This window comes from Schistocerca serialis, chromosome 1 (assembly GCF_023864345.2).
Source record: "Schistocerca serialis cubense isolate TAMUIC-IGC-003099 chromosome 1, iqSchSeri2.2, whole genome shotgun sequence".
NCBI lineage: Eukaryota > Metazoa > Arthropoda > Insecta > Orthoptera > Acrididae > Schistocerca > Schistocerca serialis.
Genome location: NC_064638.1, coordinates 441,729,168 through 441,756,324, shown reverse-complemented (window position 1 = coordinate 441,756,324; position 27,157 = coordinate 441,729,168).

Genomic DNA, 27,157 nt, shown 5'->3' with positions numbered 1-27,157 from the left:
ATACGAAAAGAAACGCGGAGATAAGCGATACTTCTCATAAATTACGAAGTAAGAAGTACGATGTCAATCTAGACCTTACCGCTTGGAAATATCTGTTTGCTACAGACTTTTCCGCCTGCAAAAATTAAGAAAGCGCGCTCATGTGTAAGCCTGATAATACATACTTTACAAAAGATTGTCATGAAAGACAGTTTAATTAGATCAAAATTACTCACAGTCACAGAAGCGAAGTAATGATCAGGAATTATCTCGGTATTTACGTTCTACGACCCATAATGGCCCTTGATGTGTCTTTCAACACTTCATACTGTTCCACAAACAGCGTCATTGTAACATTTTAGTGAAACACTGCTCGTACGGTGTGCTCTAATATGAAACAGATTGGCTAATACGAATTACAGGCAGAAGAAAAATATTTTATGTTTCAGTAACAATTCCTCGTTTAATGAAGCAGCAGTTCTTCATCATGGTTTATCACCATGTTTCCTTTTAGTATCATATACAAACCCCATCATTCGCATGCGTACTGTTGCATCCTAATACCCTCACGCAACATCTGAGGTTTTCCACAATTTTACTCGAGAAATCTTATTCCAATTTCACTTGAAGTGGGAGTTACTAGTACACGTGTGAAATGGGCAGTGTTCAGTAACACTGCTTAGCTAAAAGGGCGTGATTTGCATGTTGACGGCGTATCGTAGCTATCGACGATAGAGTATGGAACTCAAAGGACTGACATATTTGTTTTGCTATTCAGCAGAGATAATTATTGAACGAATAATTAACTTGATACTTACGTGCAGTTAATGGGTGTTGGTAATTAAGTCCATTACGCTACTGCAATCAGGAGGTTTGGCTCTTATTAGCAGCAAAACAGAACCAAATTGTTTCCGAGTAATTATGTTGTAACGTCATTAGGAAATTAAATCACTAACCTATTTCACATATAATTGGAAAGGGGGAAAGAGAATTTCGAGAGAAGGCGACAAAAGCAATGAAAATTGTTGAAAACAAATAGCAGTCGAGCACAGCAGGAATTTTAGCAGAGAAGTATTCAAAGTGAATCTCACCACTAGAATTATCAGGCTAGAATTACAGTCTCAGCGTCTGAGATATGGAACTTAATAACAATCAGTTACTAAGAGAAGGGGGGGGGGGGGGTGGTATCTTAAGCTTTTTGACGGGTTTAAAGCAGACCGCCACGACATTCTCCGCCGTACCAACCTCTCCATTATAAAATGCAACGTCATACCTTCGTCGCTAACATCTTTGTCTCTCCTAAAGCCAAACTGATGGTTACCTAACAGAGCCTCAGTTTTCATTTTCCATTTTACTTATTTCTTGTCAGTAATTTGGACGCATGAGCTCTTAAGATGATTTTGGCACAGTTCTCGCATCTATCTGCGCTTGATGTGTTTCAGATTGTGTGGACTATCTTTTCCGAAAATCTGATGGTATGTCTCCAGTCTCATAGATTGTACATTAACTTGATTAATCCGTTGGTTGTCGTTTTCCCCCAGTGATTACAGAAATTTTGAAGGGATTGTTTGTTAGCAAGTCTCCCAAACATCTGTCAATATATCTCTAAAACTGTGTCTCTAGCCATTCAGATACATTAAATATGTTATTTCACCACTAACGTTTATACGCATTCTTTCTTGAATTTATCACGTAAATTAGGCTCCTACAGGGACTACAGCTACACAACGATGCAGATATGCTAATCAGATTACGCGTACAGTATTTGCTCGCTCGCATATTGCGTACATGAATCAGGCTGTGTACCCGTCTCTGATACTGGCCTGCGCTGGTGAACATAGTGTAGTTAGGTACAGCGTACGGCCAGTGGGTAAGCCGCTTCTATGCCCGCCGTATTAGGACACACAGGCTGATGGAAATTTATGTGGACGTTCGCGCTGCACAGTAATTACCAACACAGGGTCGGCAATGATCGTGGCTCTCCATCATCAGCGTTGCGGCCGTGTAGTTGCAGTCATCAGCAGTTAGGGCCGGCACAGGATGCGCCTCAGTCATGGTACCTCAATTTTGGTCAAATGCTTGCGGTCGCTTCCACCATGTGGCTATTAAATTCTCTACAGAACAAGGCTGACTAGACGACAGGGCTTTCTCCAGTATTTTCCGCTTGCCTGTTTTCTCTTTTGCGAGGCCGGTACAGAAATTTACAAAGAAACGATTTCTATAATTCTCGGAATTTTTACAGAACGTTGAGTAGCTGTGAGACTGCAAATCCAGAGATCCACGGTTCAGTGATTAGACCTAGGATTCCTGCTATTGCTTCTTTCACCTCGGTTAGACCGTCAGTGAGAGAGCACTTCGATTTCCTGCTGCTAATAAGGCGAGTACACCGTTCGCTTGTTACACATTTTTACGAGCTTCAAACAGGTACAACTTATTTTCAGTTATCTGGGTAGTTACTATTTTATTTTTGTAATTTCTTGCGTGTTTGAGTGCCTACTAGACACAACCTTTTATTTTAATAACAGTGTAGTGTACAGTATCGCCGTTGCTATCGACCCTCGTATCGTACAGGCTTTTGTTTGTTTGGTTAGAACAGCTCAGTGTCAGTTAGACCGTCAGTGAGAGAGCACTTCGATTTCCTGCTGCTAATAAGGCGAGTACACCGTTCGCTTGTAGGGTAAACATAGTCATGTGTAGGGACTGTGGTTGTTGTGAGCGGACGCAAGGAGAATTGGCCACTCTTCGGGGGCAGGTGGAGGCTTTGTCTGTTAGGCTCATCGAGCTCGAGGCGCAGGCGTCGGCTCGTAGTGGCGTTGGGGCAACTGTGGTGAGACCTATGCCTACTTCGGTGGCCTTGGAATCGCATGGAACCCCTGATGTCGCTGCGTCTTCCGGCAGTGAGCATCTTACCGGTCAGCCATCACTCCAGGGTGAATGGCGGACAGTGGTGGGCTCGCGCGTGCCTGGCCGAAAGGCGAAGGTGGGATCTGGCCGCGTGGCAGCTGCCTTACCCCTTTCCAACAGGTACGGGCTGCTTCCTAGTGGTGATGACATCGTTTCCGAGCCACCACAGGATGCCTCGCCTGTTGGGCCAGTGGCCGATTCTCCGGCAAGGTCCCGACAGTCACAGAGGGCGGGCCTATTAGTTATAGGGAGCTCCAACGTTAGGCGGGTTATGGAGCCCCTTAGGAAAATAGCGGGTAGGTCGGGGAAGAATGCCAGTGTGCACTCGGTGTGCTTGCCGGGGGGTCTCGTCCGTAATGTGGAGGAGGCCCTTCCGGCAGCTATTGAACGCACTGGGTGTGACCGGCTGCAGATAGTAGCACATGTCGGAACGAATGACGCCTGCCGCTTGGGTTCTGAGGCCATCCTTGGTTCCTTCCGGCGGCTGGCTGATTTGGTGAAGACAACCAGCATCGCACGCGGAGTGCAAGCTGAGCTTAATATCTGCAGCATAGTGCCCAGAGTCGATCGCGGTCCTCTGGTTTGGAGCCGTGTGGAGGGTCTAAACCAGAGGCTCAGACGACTCTGCGACTATAATGGTTGCAAATTCATCGACCTCCGTTATTGGGTGGAGAACTGTACGGCCCCCCTAGACAGGTCAGGCGTGCACTACACACCGGAAGCAGCTACTAGGGTAGCAGAGTACGTGTGGCGTGCACACGGGGGTTTTTTAGGTTAGAGGGACCCCCCCTTGGGCGAAACGATAAAATACCTGACGGCTTACCAGAGAGGACATTATCATCGTTGATAAAGAACGTCCGTCCTCAGAGACCAAAAACAGGAAAAGTTAACGTAATATTGGTAAACTGCAGGAGTATCCAGGGCAAGGTTCCTGAATTAGTATCTCTTATTGAAGGAAATAGTGCGCATATAGTATTAGGAACGGAAATTTGGTTAAAACCGGAAGTGAACAGTAACGAAATCCTAGACACAGAATGGAATATATACCGCAAGGATAGGATAAACGCCAATGGTGGAGGAGTATTTATAGCAGTAAAGAATTCAATAATATCCAGTGAAGTTATTAGCGAATGCGAATGTGAAATAATCTGGGTTAAGTTAAGTATCAAAGGTGGGTCAGATATGATAGTCGGATGCTTCTATAGACCACCTGCATCAGCAACCGTAGTAGTTGAGCGCCTCAGAGAGAACCTGCAGAACGTCGTGAAGAAGTTTCGTGATCATACTATTGTAATAGGGGGAGACTTCAATCTACCAGGTATAGAATGGGATAGTCACACAATCAGAACTGGAGCCAGGGACAGAGACTCTTGTGACATTATCCTGACTGCCTTGTCCGAGAATTACTTCGAGCAGATAGTTAGAGAACCAACTCGTGAAGCTAACGTTTTAGACCTCATAGCAACAAATAGACCGGAACTTTTCGACTCCGTGAATGTAGAAGAGGGTATCAGTGATCATAAGTCAGTGGTTGCATCAATGACTACAAGTGTAATAAGAAATGCCAAGAAAGGAAGGAAAATATATTTGCTTAACAAGAGTGATAGGGCACAAATCGCAGAATATCTGAGTGACCACCATCAAACGTTCATTTCTGAGGAAGAGGATGTGGAACAAAAATGGAAAAAATTCAGAAACATCGTCCAGTACGCCTTAGATAAGTTCGTACCGGCTAAGGTCCAAAGCGAGGGGAAAGATCCACCGTGGTATAACAATCATGTACGAAAGGTACTACGGAAACAAAGAAAGCTTCATCATAGGTTTAAGAGTAGTCGAATCATAGCTGATAAGGAAAAGCTGAACGAAGCGAAAAAGAGCGTAAAGAGAGCAATGAGAGAAGCATTCAACGAATTCGAACATAAAACATTGGCAAACAATCTAAACAAGAACCCTAAAAAGTTTTGGTCATATGTAAAATCGGTAAGCGGATCAGTCACTCGTTGGCCACGATGGCACCGAAACAGAGGACGACCGAAGAAAGGCAGAAATACTGAATTCAGTGTTCCGAAACTGTTTCACTGCGGAAAATCGTAACACGGTCCCTGACTTCAGCCGTCGCACGGACGCCAAAATGGAAAATATTGAAATAAACGATATCGGAATTGAAAAACAACTGCTATCACTTAGTAGCGGAAAAGCATCCGGACCAGACGAGATACCCTTAAGATTCTACAGTGATTATGCTAAAGAACTTGCCCCCTTTCTATCAGCAATTTATCGTAGATCGCTGGAAGAACGTAAAGTACCTAGCGACTGGAAGAAAGCGCAGGTCGTTCCCATTTTCAAGAAGGGTCATAAATCAGATGCGAATAATTATAGGCCTATTTCGCTTACGTCAATCTGTTGTAGAATAATGGAACATGTTTTGTGTTCTCGTATTATGACGTTCTTAGATAATACAAATCTCCTTCATCATAACCAACATGGATTCCGCAAACAGAGATCATGTGAAACTCAGCTCGCCCTATTTGCCCAAGAAATTCACAGTGCCGTAGACACTGGCGAGCAGATTGATGCCGTATTCCTGGACTTCAGAAAGGCATTTGATACGGTTCCGCACTTACGTTTAGTGAAAAAAATACGAGCTTACGGAATATCGGACCAGGTTTGTGATTGGATTCAGGATTTCCTAGAAGAAAGAACACAACATGTCATTCTTAACGGTTCAAAATCTGCAGATGTAGAGGTAATTTCGGGAGTACCGCAGGGAAGCGTGATAGGACCTTTATTGTTTACAATATACATAAATGACTTAGTTGACAACATCGGTAGCTCCGTGAGGCTATTTGCAGATGACACGGTTGTCTACAAGAAAGTAGCAACATCAGAAGACTCGTACGTACTCCAGGAGGACCTGCAGAGGATTAATGCATGGTGCGACAGCTGGCAGCTTTCCCTAAACGTAGATAAATGTAATATAATGCGCATACATAGGGGCAGAAATCCATTCCAGTACGATTATGCCATAGGTGGTAAATCATTGGAAGCGGTAACGACCGTAAAATACTTAGGAGTTACTATCCGGAGCGATCTGAAGTGGAATGATCACATAAAACAAATAGTGGGAAAAGCAGGCGCCAGGTTGAGATTCATAGGAAGAATTCTAAGAAAATGTGACTCATCGACGAAAGAAGTAGCTTACAAAACGCTTGTTCGTCCGATTCTTGAGTATTGCTCATCAGTATGGGACCCTTACCAGGTTGGATTAATAGAAGAGATAGACATGATCCAGCGAAAAGCAGCGCGATTCGTCATGGGGACATTTAGTCAGCGCGAGAGCGTTACGGAGATGCTGAACGAGCTCCAGTGGCGGACACTTCAAGAAAGGCGTTACGCAATACGGAGAGGTTTATTATCGAAATTACGAGAGAGCACATTCCGGGAAGAGATGGGCAACATATTACTACCGCCCACATATATCTCGCGTAATGATCACAACGAAAAGATCCGAGAAATTAGAGCAAATACGGAGACTTACAAGCAGTCGTTCTTCCCACGCACAATTCGTGAATGGAACAGGGAAGGGGGGATCAGATAGTGGTACAATAAGTACCCTCCGCTACACACTGTAAGGTGGCTCGCGGAGTATAGATGTAGATGTAGATGTAGATGTAACCATGAGTCGAGATGCGCCGTACATCGCAGGTGGCAATTGTTCTCCCCCATATATCTCACTGCGTTAGTCGAAGATCGAAGGAAACGAAGAAAGGAAAATTAGTGTTCAACGAGCCGTCGACAACGAGGTAATTATGGACGGAGCACATGTTCTGAATGTTTTGAGGCGTGCTCTTTCAAAGGAGCAATTTAGAAAAATCACGGATAACCTAAATCTGGATTGCGGTGCGTGGCTTTGATCCGTCGTCCTTCCGAACGCGAGTCCAATGTGCTAAGCAAAGCATCACCTCGCTAGGTGGAAAGCAATAGCGTGCCACGTCAAATATTACGAGAACACGCAAAGGTACGTTTACACGGGGCATATTTCACGGCACTATGCTGCAGAAATAGTGTTACCGTTAACAGTGTAGCAACATGGCTGCAATAAACTTCAACACTCGGCCGTAACGCAATATTGCTGATGTAGCGGGCTGCCGCAGCTACCGGGTGGTTATAATTAAATTCCAGCTACTTGTGGAGCACCAGTGTGGGCTGTAACTATCGTATGGCAGCGAAAATTGGTAAATAAGCCAATGCGTTAACGTGGAACCGATTTACGCTGGAAAAAAAATAGTTCTAAGTTTGGCCACCAGGTGCAAATCTGGTGCTGTACACAGTTGACGGTACATCACAATGTCATAGGACAACGTGAGTGAAGAGTATGGTTACCGAGAAGAGAAACCGAATGCTGTTAGTGAAATAGTTTTATGTGAACATCAGCAATTACAGTGCTGAATTAAGAGAGTATGCCCGACTGAAAGACACGAGGAAAGATCCGATGTTATTAACTGGTTTATAGAAGATGACAATGAAGAACGCGGCGAATCCAGGTGGAAGTTGTTGACGAGGTTGTTGTTGCTGTGGTCCTGGCGGAGGTTCAAGTCCTCCCTCGGGCATGGCTGTGTGTCTTTGTCCTTAGGATAATTTAGGTTACATAGTGTGTAAGCTTAGGGAGTGATGACCTTAGCAGTTAAGTCCCATAAGATTTCACACACATTTTGTTGTTGTTGCTGTAACTAAACATGCAGCATGTGCCCCAGTTATTGCTGGTGCTCTTGCAGTGTCACGAGAATTGTCCATCCCACAGTCAATACTACAGACAGTTTTGTTGTCTATTTTACACTGGTACCCACACAAGATTCAGACGGTGCAGCAACTGAAATCTCATGTTCCGCAGCAACGTTCTGAAGATGCTCGTCGGTTTCTGGCACTGATCGAAGTTGATGACATGTGGCCGGGCAATATTCTGTGGTGTGACGAGGCGCATTTTACACTACAGTGAATGCACAGAACTGCCTAATTTGAAGTACAGTTAAACGGCGTGCTGAGCACGAAGAGGCATTGCAATCGGCGTACCTAATTTCGCGATATGGAGTATTATCGGTCCGTTCTTCTTTGAAGCAACACATCCAGACGACCAGTCAGATGTACCGTGACGTATGCACGTTATCGATACCTCCTTGTTGTACAACATGTGATTCCTTGTTTGGAAGAGCGCAATGCGTGGAAACCACCGTTTTCCTGCAAGATGGGGCAACACCTCTTCTCGCTAGCCCAGTGAAAGATCTGCTTAATGCTACCTTCCATGAACGTGTTATCTCCAGAGACTTTCCAGAGGCATGATCTGCAAGATATCCTGATCTGAATCCGTATGACTTTCGGCTCTGGAGGTACCTAAAAGAACTCGTTTACCAGGGACACGTTCAGTCTCTGTCTGATCTGATGACCAGTACACAGGAAAACGTTGCTCAGATTCCTCCGGAACTGCTGCAATCAACTGTTGAGCACATCCTTCTACGGACTCAACATCTCGTCAACGTCTCCGGTATTGATACTAAACAAATTTTCTATGCGGTGGCTAATAATAAAATCAGCGTTACGTCTTTCTCACTTATTTGACCTTTCCTGCCCACGCTCCGTTCATATTTCATTACACTGGAATCATGTCTATACGTCTTTCTTGCATTCACAGCGCCATATTTGCACCTGCTGGACAAAATTGGAAGATTTCTTTCCGGGTCGGTTCCACATCAACGCATTAGCATAACTACTAAGTTTCGCTGTCGTACGATAATTGCAACTTACACTGGGCCATTGTCGGTAGCTGCACTGTAATTAGACTATAACCATCCGATCGTTGCCGAGGCACGAGCGACGTATGGCCGGGCCACATCTCTATACAACCCGGTATTTACTTGCCTCACACTCACAACCTTGTTACCTCTCTCTCTGGCCGACAGAGCTCTGTAGTGTGAAGTCACGTGAAGCAATATAATTTTGCTTCAGTCTGAAAGTAACTGCGAGCAAAGACGCTCGATGTGTTGTTGTCTAGTAGAAAAATGTGGCCAATCGAGAGAACAATGAAATTAATAAATATGAGCTTACATCTGTGACTAGAGCTGCTCTAGAACGTATACCAAAACTGGAACCTGCAAAAGGACATTCTCGCTGCTTCAGTCATAGTAGGTCTGCAATAATGATGCGTAATTGTATTTTACACGGACTCTTACGACTTCTAAACTTGATTTAAGCTTATTCATATGTGTTTCCGTGTTTATGGGCAGCACCTTGTCAGTTAACCTTTTTTGATACCTGCCTTTGGAAATATTACTTTTCACTACCCATAACTCTGATGATCAGGGGCAATTCTAGAAGTCGATCAAGGGGGGGCTAATGGGGGTGTGGGGTTTGGGGGAATGGAATATGACTTACCAAAAGGAGAGTTGGGTCCTCTACCGACAAATTGGTAAAATTTAGTGTTGCTTAAAGTAGTTTTTGGTAACTGTTTTGGATTTCAGAGTAAAAAATGTGTATTAATAAATAATAAGACGCCTGTTTTAAGTTAAATGATATTTATTGGTTTAAGTAGTAAGCTATTTGCCGCTCTTATTCTTTTGTTAAAATGTGTTTGGAATACATTGAAACATATATTGCTACATAATTATTAAAAAAATGATCAAATCGCTGATTTTTGAAGTCATTTTATCCAGTGTGATAGGATACTCCAGGGGGGGGGGGGCGCTATAGCCCCCAAAGGCCCCCCCCCTGCCACCGCCCCCCTTGATGATAGATGTGCTGCATTCATAACATTCAAAAAAATGGGGAACACAATCAAATGCAGGGTGCTCATAAAATCTAGAGCCGTTTTCCTGAAACAGTGGTTGTATTTACATAAGTAGCTTGTTGTTTATTGTTAGGCTAGGTATACATTTTCATGGCACTTCAACATGGCCTCCGTCCATTTTGAAGCCTTGCTGCTATCGTTGAAGAGCAGAGTTGTGTGCGTTGTGAGGCGTATCTCGTGGAATATCATCGCTGGATCTCAGACTCGAGCTCTTAAATCCTGGAGATGCCTTACCTTTGTTTCGTACCTCTTGGCTTTGTGTACTCCAAAGCGAAAACATCCAAGGGCGTCATGTAAGGTGAACGCGATGGCCACAGTTTTGCTGAATCTCCGCCTACCTATCTGTTAGCGAATATTCGATTTAGGCAGTCCGTACTTTGAGACCAAAATGACGGGTGCAGAGTCCTCTTAGAATGCTATAGTCTCAGCAATGTCTTCCTGCGGGAACTGTTGTTCCAGGAATTTCTCCAGCATATCAAGATAAATGTTTCCCGTAGTTGTCTCTTCTGTAAAAATGAAGGATCCATAAACTGTAGTATCTGTGATTCCAAGCCACACATTCACTTTTGGTGTGCATTTTTGCCGTTCAGTGGCAGTGTGAGTGGCTCTTTACTTCATATGCGGAAGTTACGTACGTTAACTTTTCCGCAGTTGCGGAATGTGGCTTCATCAGTAAACAAAATGTGATCCATGAGTTCGTTGTGTGTAGCTCCAATCAAAACATAGCACACAGCTTGGCGGGATGGTAATCTTCGTGGTCTAATTCTGAAAAACCTGAATGCGGTACCAATTTTTCTTTAGCGTTGTGTGTAAAATTTTCAAAAGTCGTTGATTTTGGCACGTCCGACTCGTTACTTCATCATTTAGCTGATGCAGTAGCACCTCTTTCGATTCATATGGTTGCTCATGTAGGTGTTGTCTTCTCAAATTTCCAAGTTAACGCCTGCTGCAACTCCAGATAAGACAAACCGCACAATCGCGCACTAACTATAACCACGCTTTCTTCTATCGTAAGCAAACTTCTTGAGAATCTCAAAATAAAATACAAGCAACAGGCCCATGTCATTACAGAAATGAGTTGTGATTATGTGTTATATAAATCCATCCATTGCTTTTTGCAAACGGATAGGGATTTCATGACCATCTTGTACTAATGTCGACATTTATTTTTTATTTCGAACTCCGCAGTGAATTCCACCAAATCGTTGCAAACGTCTGTTATGAAGGAGCATGTAGATGAGAAGTGTATATAGAAGAGATACATTACTTTTCTGGATGAACCACCAGCTGCTAAGCACCTATTTGCTAGTAAACTAGTATACAGTCTTTCATATTCTTATTGATCTTGCCAGTTTTCCGAATAAATGCTTTTACGATAAATTCCAAATCGCCTTTTCATATTTCAGCATCAGTTCACGAGTTAAAGCTAGAAATCAGTTCTCTTTCTTAAAAAAGAATATATCCACAATACCTGATTTCTCATTTTCTTGCTAACTTTTATCCCTATGTCACTTCCCGCGGCAATACCCAGGTCCGTGTAAACATTTCTGACCGAAAAATGCTACATACACAGCCAACATTGGCTGGTAATGTCGCCGGATATGTGGCAGCAATTCATGTGGGCGGTATTGTCGCCAGGCAACATTGCCGAGTTATATCGAACGGTGATATGTAATTTATTTTGCTCTCGTAAACGCATCTTACGGCACTGCAGTGTTCAAATCGTTCTCCGGGTTGAGAATGACTTTATTTTCAGGGTCCGCTAGTACGATTCCTCTCTTTAACCCATCTGGTTTGAGAATGGAAACTATGTCAAGAAAAACGTTTGTGATCCAATATTTTTCTCAAACTTCAACCAGTCGCACATCCTTCTCGAAGAGAATTAAAATTTTACATAAATTATTCGTTTACATTCTGAGTGAAATATACGATGTTGTAACTGAATTGTGATTAATGAAGTTATCCACTGTAATTTGTTTGTAATTTGGGGTCACAAAAAGTGTAGCAACGATGTGTTTCGAATTACGATGCGACGAAAGAAGGATTTCATTGTATCGCATCTTACCTCAGGCAAACTACATAGGCCATAGAGATAGTGAAGGCCTGGGCCAGTCAGGACTGCAAATCTTATAACACAGAGTGCGACATAACTTTGTTAGACGGTTTAAACTCTTAAGTCTTGCATCAACCGAGATGTGGAATCAAGTATTGTAATGGCTTACGAAAGCTCTCGAAAAGATGACTGCAGTTATCATGTAACCTTTGTTAACGGCCGGCCGGTGTGGCTGAGGGGTTCTATGCGCTTCAGCCTGGAACCGCGAGACCGCTACGGTCGCAAGTTCGAATCCTGCCCCGGGCATAGATGTGTGTGATGTCCTTAGTTTAGTTAGGTTTAAATACTTCTAAGTTCTAGGGGACTGATGACCTCAGAAGTTAAGTCCCATAGTGATCGGAGCCATTTGAACCATTTGAACCTTTGTTAACGCGGGCGTTGGAACATTCGAGAAGGTAGCCAAGAAACGTACTAAAATTGAAAGGCAAGTCGGCCGGAACCGGCTATTTCGATTTAAATACCACCAAGCGGTTTCTCATACCATAGACTTCGTATCAAGCCTTTCGACTGTTTGTTTGCTCGCACTAGCTGCTTCAGAATTCCTTGCTTGTACACATATATATAAATGAGACGTTAGGGGTGAAAGTTGATCGTAGAGATCGCCAAACAGATGTTAACTGTACGGCGTATCGCGGTATTTATACTTATGGCCGGTGTCCGGTGGACCAGGCACTTACAGGAATTGTCAGGACACTTACGCGAACAGTATGCTCATGTATTATAACTTTTTGAAGAAATAGAATCTCACGTATAAAAGCTAGCAGGAATTCCGCAAAGAGAGATCTTGCGAAACTCAGCTCACTCTGTTCCCCAGGAGATCATCAGAGCTATAGACATCGACGCTCAGGTTGATGCAGTGTTCGTCGACTTCAGGAAGGCATTTGACGTCGTCCCGCACTGTTGCTTAGTGAAAAAAATACGAGCATCTCGAATATTGGACTAGATTTTTGGCTTGATTGAAGAGCTCCTTCCAGACCAGAACTCGAGATATTGCTCTCAACGGAACAGAATGGACAAATGTGACGGTAATTTCGGGAATACCCCATAGAGATGTGACAGGACCGTTAAAGTTTACAATGTATATAAATGATCTAGTAGAACGTGTCGCAAGGCTGTTCGCAGATTATGCGGTTGTCTTTAAGAAGGTAGTAATGCCTGAAGGTAGTAACGATTTGCAGAATGACTTACAGATGATTGATGAATTCTGTAGGGAATCAGAAGGTAAATATACGTAACGTATTGTGAATATATAGGGAAAGAAATCCAGTACTGCACAACTACACTGTTGATGACAGTTCTTGGCAACAGTGAACACAGTAAAATGCCTGGGAGTATCTATCCGTAGTGACCTTAAATGGAATATCCACATAAAACATACAATAGAAAAACCAGATGCCAAACTAAGATTCCTAGTAAGAAACTTAAGGAAATGTCATTTATATAAGAAAAATGTGTCTTACAAGCCCTGGAGAATGGCGTATTGTATCACAGCCGTCCACAATACGAGCACGAAGAGTCTCTACATTTGGTACCGGGGTTGCGTAGACAAGAGCTTTCAAACGCCCCCCATAAATGAAAGTCAAGAGGGTTGAGGTCAGGAGAGCGTGGAGGCCATGGAATTGGTCCGCCTCTACCAATCCATCGGTCACCGAATCTGTTGTTGAGAAGCGTGAGAACACTTCGACTGAAATGTGCAGGAGCTCCATCGTGCATGAACCACATGCTGTGTCGTACTTGTAAAGGCACATGTTCTAGCAGCACAGGTAGAGTATCCCGTATGAAATCATGATAACGTCCTCCATTGAGCGTAGGTGGAAGAAACGAAAATGAGCTCTAACATGGAAATTAAGCGTTTCCGGACTCATGTCCATATAACATCTTTTCTTTATTAGTGTGTGAGGAATGTTTCCTGAAAGTTTGGCCATACCTTTTTGTAACACCCTGTATATTGTTAATTATTATTTGAAAAATAGAGTCGATATTGTCTATACTTGGATTTATATTTATTTCAATTGTAATCCAATCTAATTAATGTTTTCAAGTGTTAATTTTCAGCTCCGCAATTAGGAGCGCAGCCATTAGTTCTAGTAACTTACAGCGGAGTTTACTAGTAGCTGGTATAAAAAATATCAAGTACTTTCATTTAAAATTATTAGTGAATAATTTTAAATGCTAAAGAATAGACATAAAAGGCTTAAAGAGTTTTATCTAAATATATTAACTTGATATAAAGGGAATCGAGAATAACAATAGACAAATTGACTATCGTCTGTCTGCCGCCGTCTTGGCAAAAATATCTCTGCGGTAGTTTTGAATCGAGAATTTTAACAAACATAAATGTTTTTACACATAAATGAATGGAAATAAATGTGCATCGGTGGTCCCGAATCTACTTTAAAAGACAGAATTCAACTGAGACTGTATCTTTAAAAACAGTGCTCACAGCACGTTACGTAATATCAATTTCGTATTTGCTGATGTATGAAGAATAATTATTCGGACGATTTACATGAAATGTTTTAATAGGAGACATACGTCAGTGTTGTGCACGGGTAGTATTTTGTTGCTAAATGCTCCTTTTGCTAGAGAAAACTGCTTCCATCTTAAGTAACAGTTGTGTAAAATCTGATAAATGATATACAATTTAGTGCCACTCAGACAACTTTACAGACAACATTTCTACGCAACGTCAAGCGGAGATTTCTTTCGCAGAGTGATAAATATTAGCCGGGATAATCATTTTTAAGATCAAACGAATTGTTACACTGACAGTAGGTAACTGGTTTTAGTTTTTTTTCTTGAGTATTACTCATCAATCTGAGACCCTTAGCACGTAGGATTGATAGAAGAGATAGAGAAGAGCCAAAGAAAAGCTGCGTGTTTCGTCACATCGTTTGGTCGGTGCGAGAAGGTTACACAGAAGCCCAATAAATCACAGAGGCAGACGCCACAACAGATGCGTTGTGCATTACGGAGAGGTTTGCTATTGAAATTGCGAGAAAGCGCTCTCCGGGAAGAGTCGGTCGACATGTTACTTGTTCTCACCGAAACGACCACAGCAAGAAAAATAGAGAAATGAAAGTTAATATAGAGGCTTACCGAGAATCATTATTCCCATGTGTTGTTAACCGACCGGGAGGCTCTAGGCGCTACAGTCTGGAACCGCGCGACCGCGACGGTCGCAGGTTCGAATCCTGCCTCGGGCACGGTTGTGTGTGATGTCCTTAGGTTAGTTAGGTTTAATTAGTTCTAAGTTATAGGGGACTGATGACCTTAGAAGTTAAGTCCCATAGTGCTCAGAGCCATTTGAACCATGTGTTGTTAGCGGATGGAACAAGGAATTGCGGGGGAGGGGCGGGGGGGGGGGGGGGGCGGGAAATTGTTAGTCTTACCAGATGTGCCATCGGCTGCACCCCGTCAGGTGGCTCGGGGAGTATTGACGTAGATGAAGATGCAGAACAGGCAGCTCGAACGCTAGACGACACGGCTGAAGCTTATCTGGCTACGATGTCTATCAATATGCACTGTGTTACTAGATGCATCGCCAAGTAACGGGGGCGTGTCATTCACACCTCGCATCGACGTAAATTCCAGCCTTTTCTCTGACATTACGGCATGCACTCGACAGACATTATTTCCAACTACACAAGGACATTTGTAGACTGATATGTCGCCAGAACGATTCCAGTTCATCGTATATTACGCGCTTCGACGTGTTGCTACACATTTGAGGGCTGCTGGAAGAGCGGATTACAATTAATATCACATCCTGTGCTTCTCGTGACTTTCCGCTACCCAGCGCAAATCAGTCGGTTTGGGAGGCAGGTTTACTGACAAAACTATTTGCGAGGCGGGCTGCCAATTCTAGCGACTACGCTAATAATGACGTGCGAACGGCTGCCCCTCGGGGAGACGAATGACAAACATTAAGCGAATTGTGTCGGCCGGCTCAATTCCTGCTGGGTAATTAACGCTGGCCGAGCGCGGCAGCTGTTGGAGGTAAACGCCGTGTGTAATTGAACGGCTGCGACGATAGCGGCGGCCCGGCCTGACAAGTAAACGGCCGCGCGATGCAGCGACCGCGGTCCGCCAACGGGGTCCAGGCTGATTTAGTAGCGCGTGCCCACGGACCCGACAGCGCTGCGACCGCAGAGCTACACACACCCGTGTCAGGCTGCAACGACGGCTCGCGCAGCTGTTAACGAATTTCTGCTGAGTTGCTTATTGTTGTTAATTAACTGTGATCACGTTTGGGCGCCGCGACTGCTGCGAATAAATTAGTCGTTTTTTACTGCTGCCAGTCAGATTATTTATTTTTCACTGAGTACCTAGCATTGCCCCGGTATCCATGAGTGTTTATTCCAGTTCTATTAGTCCATCTCCTCCTTTCCTCTCCCTCTCTCTCACTGTCCATCTCCTCCTACCCTGCTCTCCGTTCATCTCCTCTTCCCCCCCTCTCTCTCTTCTCTGTCCCACTCTCTCTGTCCGTCTCTTCTTTCGCATCTCTCAGTCCATCTCTTTTTACCCCTCACTCAGTAAACCTTCTCAAACCCCACACTCTGTCCAACTTCTCCACCCCACTCTCTCTGTCCATCTACCCCCCTCCATCTGATTCTTCCCCTTTTGTCCATCTCATTCTCCCCTCTCTCTGTCAATCTTCTGTTTCCTCTCTGTACGTCTCCTCTTAACCCTCTCTCAGTCCACCTGCTACAACCCCACCCTCAGTCGACCTCCTCCACCCCCCTTTAATTTCCGTGTCTCATCCCCCTCTCTATCCATCTGTTCCTCCCCTCTCTCTTTGTCCACCTGCGTCTTCCCCTTCAATCCTAAGTCTTCTCCCCCTCCTCTACCTCTTTCCTTTCTTTATCCATGTCCTCCTCCCTAATCTCTCTGTCCATCCCCCCTCCCCCTCCCACCTCCCTCTATCCATACCGAGCGAGGTGGCGCTTTGGTTAGCGCACTGGACTGGCGATGGTTTAAATCCGCTTCTAGTTAGCTAGACTGAGGGTTTCCGTGATTTTCTTAAATGTCAGAATGTTTCTTCACAAAGGGCAAAGCCGATTTCTTTCCCCATCCTTGAAACAGTCCCAGCTTGACTCCATCTCTTAATGACCTCGTTGACGATGCGACATTAAACCATAAGCTTACTTTCTTTGTGCATCTCCTCCTCTTCCCTTTCTCTGACATCCCCCCTCCCTCTGTCCATCTCCTCCCTCCCTCCCTCCCTCCCTCCATCTCCTCCTCACCCTCTCTCCATGTCCATTTCCTCCCGCCCCCCTTCTCTCTCCACAGTAACACATCCACCCTTACATAATTTCTTTCCAGATAGTAATATGCGTGTCCTCCCATACCACGTGTGCGTGGACAGGCCGACTTTCCTCATAGTCTGGAATCCGCCGCGTACAGGATTAGGTGGAGTAGGGTACAACATTACCGATATAGGACAAAGCACCGGACTTGACTTAGGCTAGAATTAGTTAGTAGGACTTAGATTAGGAAATTACCTATTTAGGAACCTGCAGCGAATAACATCCTTGGCCTGCCCAGTGTCAGGGGCACGCCCATCGGCATTAGCTCGATGGGCAAGGCTCTAAAAAGTAGGTTTATAAACTACTGACACAACTGTGACGCTGCAGGCAATATAGTTTAGTTAAGCGTAGGTAATATACATTTAATAGTAATAATAGAAAATTTAGTTGCCCATTGTTATCTAGTTAAATTTATAGCTCACAAATTAATCAAATCTGTATCTAGCTGCAATTAATGTTTGGATAAAATTAGGACCCACTAATCATTTAAGGAAGTGGGTTACGATTGTATAATTTTTATTATTATTGTAATAAAGAATTTTTTTTAAAAACAAAATATGAATATGTTTACCACGTTTGGTTGAAATCGACCCATGGGTTCAGGACGAAATTTTTACCCACGGCGTTGCTCGGCTACATACATGTCACACATATTTCACATATATTTAACATATTTCAGACATATCTGTACACACATTTCACCTGTATCTCTAGATAATTTCGTCCTGCAGCTTAGTTCACACGCAGCTCAATGTTTATGAGTCATACAGATACTTTATGCGAAATGTTTGCTAATAGAGCTAGTAGTGAAGAATTAGTAAACAGAAACGTCATACATGTTGAGGTAGTTCTTGACGCAACCTAATGTTTACGACATCGTATCTCCTGAAACTATGTGTCGTACATCAATATATTTTTGCAGTTACGCTGAGAGTTGCATGTGAATACTGGGCCAAAATGTGTTGCTAATAGAGTTAGTCATACATATTGAAGTAGTTCTTGACGCAACCTAATGTTTACGACATCGTATCTCCTGAAACTATGTGTCGTACATCAGTATATTTTTGCAGTTACGCTGAGTGTTGCATGTGAATACTGGGCCAAAATGTGTTGCTAATAGAGTCAGTAGTAAAGAGGTATTAATTTAATAAGACATGTCTGATGAGGCATATCTACTGCACAAACAGTGTGTAACTCCCCACAAAATTCTTTGTCCAGTGTAAACTCAAAACAGAAAATATTAACATTAATAATATTCACGTTTAGTGTAACCTCCCCACAAAATTCTTTCTCTATGTAACCTCCCCACAAAATAAAATAAATAATATGAATAATATTCTCACTTAACCTCCCAACAAAATTCTTTTCACATTGACCTCCACACAAAATTCATTCGCATTTAGTGTAATCTCAAAGCAGAAAAAATCCTAAACCTCTCAACAGTAAAAAATATTATTATGTCGTTCACATTCAGTGTAACGTCCCAACAAAAAATAAATTCAGTAACCTGGTAATAATACAATGTAACTAACCTCTCAATTAAATTGTCGCTCAATTGTAACTTTTCAGTAATTGACTGTGAATTTAACCTGGTAAATTTTGGACGTCAGCAGTGCTGCGTCATGGCCCTGAAAGATCATTCTGAATAAAAAAAGAAAATTCTTACCTCAATGAAGTCAGCGGATAACGCATATATATCTGCTCTTAAAATAATGTTTTCTGGCACAGCTCTGTGCAATGCTGGCCGATAGATTTCTCATTTATGAAAGGAAGCAACTGATTCTTCTTTTGCAACAATCGGGATGATCATGGATGGGAGAAATTAGTAAGTTCTTTAAATAGAAATGAATGGTTGTTAAAAGTTACTTTTTATGAGAAAGATTATTATTACGAGATTTTTTAAAACATTTACATGGGAGTTAAGATAACATCACTACATATGCGCGAGGCTCCTTTTTACCTTATACAATAATACTCAGGCTCCAGCATCGCTGCACCGCGACTGGCCACCCAACACGATACACCAGACCAGACCAGAGCAGACTGCAGACTAGCAACAGCTTACTGCTACAGCTACACAGTTCCTACTGCAGTCAACACTGCTCTCTGGTCAGAGATTCTCTTATACCTTGCATATCGTAGGCAGCGCATGAGCAATACATCGAAATTACATCTGCTCGGACCTCTTACATAACCCTCCACTGGGGGGGGGGCAAAAATTTGGCAGCGATGGTGAGTCAATTGGACTTGCCATGAGCAACAAATTTTTCTATAATCTACTTGATTAACTAAGTCTACAGTCACAGAGTATATACATATATATAAGTGCAGAACATAAAATGAAATAGAGTGCACATGCACTGAGTACAGAACATATCAAGAAATGACAAAATGTATACGCAATGAGTACAAAACATATTAACAAATGACATAAAGTGCACACGCAGTGTATACATTTTAACCATTTTACAATAACTAGGAAAGGACTGAGTACAAAACATATTAACAAATGACATAAAGTACACACGCACTGTATATATTTTTACCATTTTACAAGAACTAGGATACGCAGTGAGTACAAAACATATTAACAAATGACATAAAGTGCACACGCACTGTATATCTTTTGCCATTTTACAAGAACTAGGAAGGGAAAGGGAAGGATTGCATCATGGTTGTAGCACAGTAGGTTGCACGTAGCTGCACTGAAAGTCCATATCTTTCTACAGAAGCACAACACCAAGTGAGACAATCTGAAGTTCTCTTCCCTGAAGTATTAATCAGTGTAGCCAAGACACTGAAATGTTGTATTAATGTTCAATGTTATCATTTTGGTAGTACATCAGGTACACCAAACAGTAGTACCATATTAACATCTCCATCGTTCAAGGTGGTGGACAGCATGATGTGTCAACACCACATTCTTGTAGAATCCATACTCTTTCACCAACGTAGAATTAGTGCAAAATCCAAATATAGTGGTGCTCCATGATCATGAGGATGGACAGGACAAACGGATATTGCAGTAATTTCTGGTAATTGGGTCAGAAGGTGAAGGACATTAAGTCTTATGCTAGTCATCATTGAGAATTACACTAGTCTATCCACCGATTTGAGTAATTGTTGGCTCTCATTGCCTAGTTACTAAACATTTCTGTACTACGTATGGAGTATTACAGAACATTATTCATAAGTCATTTGATGACAGTAAATATTGGCACTCATTGGCCAGTTACAAACCATTTTTATGCGTTGTTCAGAAGTCATCATTCAAAACAAGAGTTAATTAATGGTATAGCATTTACATAATTCATCTAATTATAGTAATCATTGGCACTCATTGGCCAGTTACAAACCATTTTTATGCATTGTTCATAAGTCATCATTCAGAACAAGAGTTAATGACTGTAGCATCAAGCTACTGGTATTCATACATGATATCATGTAAGTGACATAAGACAAATTTAAAATATAAGAAACAGTGGCATTCATTGGCCAGTCACAAAGTATTCATGTAGTTTTATAAAACATTATTCACTATTATTCAGAAGTCATCATTCAAAATGAGAGTTAATTATTGGCATAGCATTTATAGAGTATAACAAAAATATTATTTAAAGAAATTATTGGCATATCATTTATGCATTATTACAAAACATCATTCAGTATTACTCAGAAGTCATCATTCAAGTGACATACGACATATTTAAAATGTAACACACTGTAACTATTATTTAAGGTCTGTGGTCCAATAATACATAGATATAATGGATTCAATACATCTGAGAAATTTGCATTATATTTAGAACTAGAAATACGTCTTAAACTAGTAGCATTATTTGGTTGTATAATGGTAATACATTTTTTTGCGCTAGCAATGCATTGCGTTGAGATCGATAATTAATTGCTGGGGCATGAAAATGTTTGCTTTTGACTTATTGCTGCAAATAACGATTAATAACGTCATTCGTCATGAGTCAGCTGTAGCAAGGTTATGAAACAAGTATAGTATATGTGACCACATTCATGAATGACACACACAAATGGGTAAAAAAATGCAAGTACTAGAACAGGTTTAATGACTAACTGCTTATAGCACATTAATTTCATGAATAGCTTCTCCTGGAAAAAATGCAAAATAGATTATTGAGCTGAAAGAAGAAACGCATATTATGCTGAAAAGTAGTGAACTTCGAATTAACAGGTAATGAAACGTGTACTCAATATGTATGTACTCTAGCTGTTCTTTCCAAAACATTCAGTCATTATACCATGCGACATAAGACATACTGTCAAAACGAACTGCAACAAATACTTAAATGACTACATAGCATCTCTTAACTAACAGTAAATATGTAAACTTCATCATTATCCTCATCTGCAAAGAAAAACTTCGTTATTCATATTACCATAACTTCATCACTATCATCACCTGCAAAGAAAAACCTCATTATCCATATTAGCATATTCTTCATATAACTATTCATCATCATTCATTATCATCTGCAAAAAAGACACTTCGTTATTCATTATTCATATTACCATTTACTTCATACAACTATTCATAGTATGAAGTTTCTTATTCCTAGCATATTTCATCACTAAAACTAAGATGTATAGTTTTGTCTGACAGCCTGCATCAATCGCCTCGTATTCTGAAAGAAAAATAATTAGTTAAAACTGCTATCATACGATGTATATAGTATATTCTTGTTAACGCTTGTTAATTCTGATCCATTTACTCTTCATGACATGGTATTGCATTTTCTTTCGTTCATTCCGAAGGTGAAATTCCCATTTCATAGTAATCCACTGTGGTTTGTTTAAGTTATTTCTTTTACATGTTATTGCTTTCTGAAAATGATAAGGATTAATATCTTGCATTTAAATCATATACTCATTAAATAAAAACTTGTTTCTAGTGATACAATTAAGCATACAGCATAGCATGACAGAAAACGTATTATGTGAAAAACATAGACAGTTTTCAAGTGCAAAAAATGTACACACAGTATCATAATGTAGTGGCAAAAACTGTAGAATAGTCAAGATATTGAGATATGATTAGGAAAAATGTCAAAGTCAACTGGTGTTTGTTATATCTTAAATATTTCGTAGTGCATACAAACAAAACAGGAAAACAATCATACATACACGAAAAATGGAAAACGTGCACGGTCTGATGTATAACGACAAGAAAAGCGACCTGCTAACCTTACCTTGCCGGGCACTTGCCAAGAAAAAATATGATAATCATCAGTAAGTAGTCACATAGATAGAATGGCATAATTGGTCATAAAATATGTAAGTTTATCTGGAGAAATGCGCACGGTCTGATGTGTAACGACAAGAAAAGCGACCTGCTGACCTTACCTTGCCGGGCACTTGCAGGAAAAAATGTGATAATCATCAGTAAGTGTTCATATAAATATCTGCAAATGGCATTACAGTGCGACAAATCATAAAGTATGTTCATTCAATAAAGGGTTTAATATTGAAAATATGGTGATTGCCTTTGCTTTTTCTGGTTCTCAAAGTTTCGACGTGTACTACATTGGGATGAGGAATGCTGCGAATTCGATATGGACCTGCTTATAGAAGCTCAAATTTACTACATCTAGTCTTTCCTCTGTTGGATAAATAATGTGTGCGTACTAATATCTTCTGTCCAACGTGAAAGTCACGGCGTGTATAAATCTGTTTTTGCTGTCTGTGCTCTGCGGCACGTTTGATGTTGTTCAGCGCAATGTCAATTATTTCATGGTGTCGTAGTCGACGAGATGTAGGAAAGGATACTAATTCTTTAATTTTGTTACAAACCATTTTTCAATATAACAGTCGGAGATAGCATAGTAGATTCATTTGGTATCGAGTTAATTACATCCTGGAATGACAGTATTTGTGTATCCCAATAAATATGTTTTTTATGGCAGTATATTCTACATAGTTTACCAATTTCTTCCATTAGTCGTTCACAAGGGTTCGAAGAAGCGTGATACCTGGATATACAGATCGGAGAAATGTTTCTATCTCGTAGTATATGTGTCCATAACGCAGATCGAAACTGTGGTCCATTGTCGGAAATTACTTTCAACACATGCCCTACATGAAATAGAAAATGTTTTACAAATGCTTTCGAAACAGATTTAGCAGTAGCTTTGCGTAACGGAGTGAAGGTAACAAATTTCGAAGTGAGTTCAACAACGACAAAGATGTAACAAAAACCTCTATTAGTTCTGGAAATCGGACCAAAAATGTCTACAGCGGCCATGTGTCTCAATTTAACGGGTACAATGGGATGTAACGGAGGAATATGTGAAGTCGTGTCTGACTTAGCTTTCTGACACATTTTACATGATGCTAAAACCCGTCGTATACGTTTCTCCATGTTGGCAAAATAACAGTTCTGTCTCAGTATAAGAAAACATTTTCTGGCTCCGTAATGTGCGTAACTTAAATGAGTATACCAAATTAGTTTGTTAACAAGTTCGACAGGAATGCATAGTAACCAGTTGTTGCTGTCAGGGTGAGAGCGGCGAAACAGAATGTTAATGCGTACAGTGTAATGGTTTCTGATGGTAACATTATTCTTATCTTGCCAAAGGTGTTTAATTTCTTTCCATACATTGTCTTTACTCTGCTCTTGTGCTATGTCTCGTAATGATGTCGAAATAAAATTTTCGAATGCAACTTGTTGAATGTACATGACGCTGAAATTTGCTTTGCAGAAGTTGGTTGCGATGTCTTGCTGATTGTTGCTGAGAGAACGGGATAGTGCGTCTGCTACAATATTTTGTGTACCGGGAATGTGAACAATTGTACAATTAAATTCCTGTAAATAAAGTTTCCATCTGCTTAACCTGTCATATGTAAATTTTGCTGAAAGTAAAAACTGGATAGCTCTATGATCTGTGTAAACGGTAGTGTGTCTTCCATAAAGAAAATGCCTAACTCTCGTAAATGTCCATACAACACATAAGGTTTCAAGTTCTGTAACAGAATAATTGCGTTCAGCAGGCGACAAGAATGCGACTCGCAAAGGAAATGTTTTTAATTACTGTATTACCGTCTTCTTCAATTTCCTGAAAAATGTGTACGCCTAAAGCCGTGTTAGAACTGTCGGTGGCAATGGAAAAATTTCTAGTTAGATCTGGGTGTGATAAAAGTGGTGCATTCAACAAAGCTTGTTTCAGATTAACAAATTCAGACTGCGCTTGGCTATCCCAGGACCAAATAGCGATTTTACCTGTCAATTGACATAATCTAGGGGTGTCTAAAGCAGAGTAATGAATAAATTTACGAAAAAAGTTAATTAAACCCAAAAAGCTGCGTAGTTGTTTCTTCGTCATAGGTACAGTAATGTCACGTTAAGCTTGAAGTTTTTCCGGGTCAGGCGCAATGCCTTCTGCTGAAATTGCATGTCCAAGAAATTTTATAGAAGTTTTGCCAAAGTGCGATTTGCTAAGATTAACTGTGAGTCCTTGTGCACGAAAAGCTTGTAACAGTTGTTCAAGAATCAAATTGTGTTCAGACCAGTTAGCTTCTGCAATAAGAATGTCGTCTTCATACGTTATGATTCTGTCTTTAAGTTCTGTCGGAAGTATACTATTCAAACCGCGAATAAATGCTGCTGAAGAAATTGTTAAACCGAACGGTAATTTGCAAAATTGATAAGTCACCAAAACAGAGAAAAGCTGTGTACTTTCTGCAGTTCGGATGGAGCTGAATTTGCCAAAATCCCGATTTCAAATCTAACGTGGAATAAATAGCAGTACCATGAAATTTCTGTAGAAGTTCTTCTAGTGTCTGTGGGCGATCTGTTTCATTAATAATAATGTCATTGATGTGACGCGAATCAAGTACGAGGCGAAGTGAACCATTCTTTTTCTTAACAATATGGAGCGGGATTATGTACGGACTAACTGCCGGTTCAATAACTTCTTGATCAAGCGTAGCTTGCAATTCTATCTTAACTTGTTCTCTGTGAATGTATGGAATGGGATAATGTTTGGCTTTAAATGTATCGTGCTGTTTAACTTGAAATTCATACATAAAATTGGACATAGTACCAGGGACGTTGTCAAAACCTGGAGCTTGCTGTAAAAGAATATTGCGTAGTTGCGTGCGTTCGTTGTCTGTATTTGCACTGCTCTCTTTAACTTTATCAGAAATCGTCTGCATAACGTCATAGTCGGCTTCGTCTGGAGTATTATAGTTGTGTACATACGTACTCTGTGAACAATGTGGAATGACAGTCCGTGTTACGTGATGCAGAAATGACCTCTATCCGATTAATTGTTTGTTCTTCTGCAGATAAAGAGTGCTGAAATTCTAATGCCAGTTGTACATTTTCATCCTTTGACATCAAATAGGAATTTTGAAAGCCAATAATTGCGTCGTGTTGTACCAGAAAATTCGTACCTAAAATAACGTCTGTTGACAATAAGGGAACAATCCAAAAATTTGAGTGAAACGTATGACCTGCAGTACAAAATGATAAGTGTGTCTGTAACTTTACATCTACTCCTTTACCAGATACTGCTCCTTTTACTTTAGTTTTGCCTAATGGTAACGTAGAATAGGTATTCTCTTTGTTACATTCGTTGAAAGTTTCCTCATTTATAACCGACATAGGTGATCCAGAATCGATTACTGCTGAAAATTTGGATGATCCAATCTTTACTTCAATGACAGGGTGGGAAATGGTTTTTTGAATAACTGGTTTTTCCTGCAAAAGAGTGTCTCGGATGTCGTCAAAAGTAACAACATTTTCGTGAACAAGATTCTCTGTGTCAAAAGTATTGCTTGCGTTGCTGGAAGATGCAACCTGTACTGTATCTAGTCAAATTCTTTCTGACGTGCTGTTATTTGCGGGAGGATGCTGTGGCATTTCAACTATTTGTACTGTTCTGTTATTTCTTCCTGACGTATTGCGTTCGGGATGATACCTACTGTCTGGTTCATTCATGATTATCTGTTGTTGTGGTTGATTCTGCTGCTGGTAAGACCGACTGTTACGCTGAAAATTGTGCTCATTACTTTTACCTCTGTCATGATAGGCATTTCTATACGGCGCGTTGCGATACGAGTTGAAATGGTGTGTTTTCTGTACGTAGTTATTTCCTTGATGCTGTGCGTTACTATTTGGCGGAGCCGACACTATACGTGTAGGTGGCGAAACATTAAAGCTTGGTTGACCTTGCAGACTACCTTGTTGGTTAGGTATGCTAACCGGCTGGTTTTGATGCTGTTGCGGAGAAAAACCTGTATTGTTACCAAAATTTGTTTCCTGTTGCTGATAATAATGACGATACTGATGATTAAAATTTTGTCTGCTATTAAAATTACGCTGGTAGTTCTTGTCATTTCGTGAGTGTCTAATGAAAACTGTCACTTTCTGGTAAAACTCGTCATATCAGATTTCTTTACCCATTCTTAATCCTAGATAGATCGATAGTTGAAGAGCTGTTTTGATAGATATAAAGGATAGAAGAAGAGAAGGCAGCAGTGCAGAAAACTAAAGATGAAATAGCACTACTACGGCTCGGGGCCCTGTGCACGCTACGGCACATATTCATCGAAGTGTAATGAATCCCCTGAGGTCAATTACGCGCTGCAAATAAATTTTGGTTTCTGTGTTACAGGCAATGCCGGTGAAAATTCAAAAGCAAATTGTTGTATCCAGTCCAATGCTAGTTTCTGCATTACAGGCCAAGCTGGTGAAAGTACAAAAATAAATTGTCGTATCCAGTGAAAAGGGTGAATCTGTGTTCTGTCATTCTTAAATAACTTTAATTTTCTCACTGATAGAAAGTGCTTATAATCACGATTATCGTCTCTGAATGTCTGAACAGGTTCAGGATTATATGATAATCCGGAATCTAAGTCACGTACTCTCTGTAAATTACCTAAGTTACACTGGCTGTGTGAGTGTGACAAATGTTCGGAAAGTGGCGTATTCTGTGATGTGTTAAAGGCTGAAATATTTTTCATCTCCGTCACTTCTTGCTGTAA